At 36.0% G+C, this 4,991-nt stretch overlaps 1 long non-coding RNA gene across 1 annotated transcript; it reads right to left on the bottom strand.

Annotated features, from left to right (window-relative positions):
- Positions 1 to 425: 425 nt before the first annotated feature.
- On the bottom strand, positions 426 to 3,353 carry LOC131017643 (uncharacterized). The gene is made up of 3 exons (XR_009099732.1): positions 3,193 to 3,353; positions 1,273 to 1,339; positions 426 to 669 (listed from the first exon to the last, which is right to left on the bottom strand). It is a non-coding gene; the product is annotated as an uncharacterized LOC131017643 (long non-coding RNA).
- Positions 3,354 to 4,991: the final 1,638 nt, after the last annotated feature.

Genomic DNA, 4,991 nt, shown 5'->3' with positions numbered 1-4,991 from the left:
GCTCTTACAACATAATAACTCATTATGAATCATGTTGTCATCCTCAAACTCAAACTATGCACCTTTAAAGTGTAACATCATAACTCATCATATAACCTCAACATCATGCTCTTCAAAATTTAACGTCAAATAAACTTTGAAATTTTACATACCTCGTTGAGCCTGGTGTGATGGTGCGCTGAGCTCACGGTTGTTAATAACTATTAGTCTAGTGACTCATTCTAGACTAAACTCAAGACTTCTAATTCAGAGCTTTCCTTCGCTCTGATACCACTCTGTCACAGCCCGCCCTAACTAGGGATAGTTAGGCCGAGTGATCCACGACTAGGGATGGGGTTAAAGAAGAAGGGGAAGAAAATGGGCGTTATTTATAGCCGTAAAACTTACTCATCTTAATAAAACTCGTCATTTTTATTCATTAATACTCAATTGAAAACAGTCTATGAAAGACAGCATAAAACTTAATTAATATCATTAATCAAGTTATACATCATATGCAACCATTCTCTTAAGACTCAAAGTATGACATAACATACTATAACATCAACAACATCTTGCAGCGGAAAGTAGCTAGACATATGTATGAAGACATATTCTAGACAGGTTAACTATTTATTAACAACTCTGGAGACTCCGCTCATTGCAGCACCATCATCACATCAGCTCAACCTGCACATTTAGAAAACATATGCAGGGCTGAGTACAAAAGCACTCAGTGGGCACGTATGCCTAGGTATAAAAATACATGCTTCAAAACTATAAATTGTCATGCCATCATAATCAGTACAGCAAGGGAGATTTTCGCTAAAAAGGCCCAAGCTTACTAAGTTCATTTGTGATTCTTAAAGTTCGTCTGATCAGACTAAGTTCTTTTGTAATCTATCATATCTGAAACTGTGTGCCGGAGAGGTGGCCACCTCTCACGGTCACTTGACCGGCCAACCCGCTAGATGACTCACGGTCACTGGTGTACACTAGCCCTGGCAGGATAGCTATCAACTGCTCAGGACCCGAATTCGATTGCATCATTGGCAAAGCCAAAGCAGATAGATATCATACTAAAATTTAAACATTTTATGGCAAGACAACAGTTGTAATATTTTCCAGTTCAAAGATTTGTAACGAAATAACTTGTTCAAAGGTAGCATTAAACTCGTTTGATAGATATATAAAACTGAAATTAATAGTTAAATCATCTCATGCATTCATTCGTATAAGAGGCCTACGACACGCAGGGGATCTCTATATACGTATAGTAAAAGTAATGCCCACCTCGTTGTGTCTCTGTATCAATGAGTAACGTCACTCTCTCCCTCAAGTCGTTACTTCCCAAAAGGACCTTCATCGTTATGAAGAATTGGTGAGAAGTTATAAAAGAAACCTCGATTAATAATCTAATTTCTTTTATGAAACATTAGTATCTCTAATGTTCATCTCTCTTGATTGTTAATCAATATAACAATTATTATCTCTCGTCATTACTCATTAATTATAACATCCTTATGTTATAATTAGCAGCGCTTCAATTAAAAGAAATATTTAACACATCGAAAAGTCCACTTTCTTAGCAGATCTATTCGCTCTCATCTCGTCTAATTAACCAATTAGAAAGTTAAACTTTCCATTAGGCATGTATTTGAGTCACGGGTCAACAAGAATCGACTATGCTCAAATTCTAATTTCACTAAAAATTTCGGCATGACCTATTCATATATCATGTCAGCCACGAGATTTCAACGCGTGAATCTCACTACGTGAACTCGTCTCTCGACTCAAAACTTAACATCTTGACATCTTTTCAACGCAACCCAAACAATTCAAAATCATCAAAACTCTTTATCAGTAAACTATCATTTATACTCGACACCAATTGTTCGAGTGTCAGATACCAACATTTATGTGCGTTAATCATAACTCTCACAACTCACACCATTTAGTCATATCGTATCATCCATCAAAACAAATATAATCAAGTTATTTTCTAGAAAGTTTTGCTGTTTTTGTGTCATCTTTAAAACTTCATAACAACCAACTCAATCATCATAAACTCTCATACCAATTGATCTCAAAAACTTCATGAAGTGTAGTTCACTCTAAAAATGGTAGTTAACCAAAAAGGTTAAAGGTTTTTGGAGATATTGCTCTTTTAGTGCAGGCTGTCAAAGATTGACAGTTTCTGCCAATTTTGTTTAGGCCATTAGAAACCAAGGCAAACCTTAATAAAATTCCATCAAATTTAATCATCCAAAACTAAAGGTATCCTTGAAGATTTGGTTAAAATTTCACAAGAGAAAACGTTCATATGATCTGCCAAATAAACAATGAAACTCATACACTTTTACTGTTGGACAAATATGACAGCAGAACAGGGCATTTTTGAAATAATAAACTGCTCTGTTTCAGAGGTCATAAAAATCGAAATCTTATGTTTTTAGAAAAGTATTGAAGTCTAGTTTCGTTTAAAAAAAACGGTGATGCAAAATCCTTCATGGATTAATAGATATAAACGTTTTTGTGAAGTCTACCAATAGTTGACAGAATCTGTCAAGGATTTTTCAAAATATCTTTAAAATAGCAAACATCATCCAAAAGACATGAAATTTTGCAGCAACGAAATACACATATCATAGATAAACATACTAAAATTTCAGAGCCATCAAGCAATGAAAACTCATCGAAACATAAGCTTGAAACTGCTGTAAAATTTTGACAGAATTCCAGTTTTAATTTCGTTCAACAATTATCATCCATAAATTGTAAATCAATTAGCATGCTCATGTGATATCGTAGAACACATATACGCAATAATATTCATTATGCAACGTCTCAAACTTCACGAATTTAAATAATCATACTCTAAAAATTTATACAATTTTCGTGCTTGGAAAAATACGAATTTAATATATATCGATTCTAGCATACCCCTAAGCACAAATATCAAGTCAAAACGATCAAACAAAAATCGAAAGACAAGCTAATATGTGAAAAACGGGGCTGCCCTCATGGGTTTCATAGCTACGGTTCGTTCCGTTCTTACTCCCTTCATTAAACATGCTCAACATCTACCCAAGAACAACATACTAAAATTTCACGACGATCCAACGTCGTTTCAAAATAAAGTCGAGAATCGACGTTTTTCGACGTCGACGAAAATCGAAAAGAAAACCATCAAAACGTAGGTAGAGATCTTACCTACTTAGATACGTGATCGAAAAGATGATCGGCGCTCGTCTCGGTGCTCAAATCGGAGCTCAAAAGCTCAAACTTCTCAACAATGGTGTTTGCGTGAATTCTAGTGTGTGTTTTGGGTGTTTGTGTGTGTGCTGCGTGAGTTGTGTGTGTGGCTGCGTGAGTTAAGTGAGGGGAAAGGGGTTTGGGGGGTGGTCAAGGGTAGGGTAGGTAGATATTTAGCCGTTAAATATCTCGTCTCGTCTCGTCTCGTTTTAACGACTAACTACCCATACTCTTCGTTACTCGCCCTCTCAACCTCTACTCACTTTCATTACACTCGTAATTCTATATAAATATAGAAAATACAAGCTCGTTCTCGAAATTCTGATAAACGAGATCTACACGTTTATCGAGAAATCCCGATTCACTATTCACTCGTCGTCAAAAAAAAAAATAAAAACTTTCATTATTGGACTCGTATCGAAAAACTAAGAATATTTCTCGACGACGTGCACATAAGATTTTGAAAGTCGACAAAAAGACGAAATAGCAGTATTTTACTATTCATCGTCAAAAAGTCAAAATTTTCAAAAACGTCTTAACGGACTCAGATCTCACTTCCGAGTTCACCGTTCTCATTCAAATAATTATCTCGAATTATTCGAATACTCAAACTCAATTTCGGATATAAAATCTCACATCATCCAAACATCATCAAAAGAACATCTCAACATCTTCAAAATAACAAGGGAACTTCATATAACTCCTCATCTCTTTACAAAGTAAATCAAACAAGGGATCTATACCCTAATTACTCAAACTTAAGCAATTAAACACGTCATCAAAAGCCCGGGTGTTACATACCCTCCCCCTTAAAATAAATTTCGTCCCGAAATTTGTACCTCCTGTAAATGTTTCGGATACTTCTCTCACATCTTATCCTCAAGCTCTCTTTCCACTTCTTTCTAACTATCATATCTCCATTGAACCTTATCCAATGCAATCGACTTATTACTCAATTGCCAAATTTTATGATTAAGCATCATCTGAGGTCTCTCTTCATAACTCAAGTCTGGTTCTAAGATCATTTCTTCTTAGTAAACCACATGGTTTGGATCGAAAATATATATCCTCTCAATTGTGACACATGAATCACGTTATGCACATTTCCAAAGCTAGGTGGCAAAGCCAACCTGTACGCTATTGGACCTATCTTTTGCAATATCTCGTAAGGACTTATAACTCTGGGTCTACGCTGTCCTTTAACTCCGAATCTATTCATCCCATTTGAGGGTGAAACCTTCAAGAAAACTTCGTCTCCTATCTCAAAACTTTGTCTCACATCTTATAGGCAAACTCAATTAGTGGCAACACATTCTCCCGATGTACTCCTCTATCAAGGATAGTAGTTCTTATCATATCTTCTATCGTCTGCTATGCTAAAATTCATCCTTGTACCCAACTCTTTCTGTAAACTCATCCAAAAACGTGATGTAAATTTTGGATCTCTCTCTGAGGTGATCTTACATCGGTACTCAAAACAATCTTATAATCTCACGAACGTACAATTGTGCTAACTTATCTGGTCCATACGCGATTAGGATCGGTATGAAATGTGCAGATTTTGTTAGTCGATCTACAATCACCCAAATTGTTGTATTTCCTCTTTGACTTTTTTCGGTAAAGCTATCACAAAATCCATCGCTATATGATCCCATTTCCACTCGGGAATCTCCAACGGTTTTAACTTCCCATAGGGTCGTTGGTGTAATGCTTTCACTTGCTGACAAGCTAAGCATCGCTCTACAAACGAAGCTATG

This window comes from Salvia miltiorrhiza, chromosome 3 (assembly GCF_028751815.1).
Source record: "Salvia miltiorrhiza cultivar Shanhuang (shh) chromosome 3, IMPLAD_Smil_shh, whole genome shotgun sequence".
Classification (NCBI taxonomy): Eukaryota; Viridiplantae; Streptophyta; class Magnoliopsida; order Lamiales; family Lamiaceae; genus Salvia; species Salvia miltiorrhiza.
The sequence above is the reverse complement of the archived record's forward strand: the minus strand, read 5'-3'. Positions and strand labels throughout refer to the sequence as shown.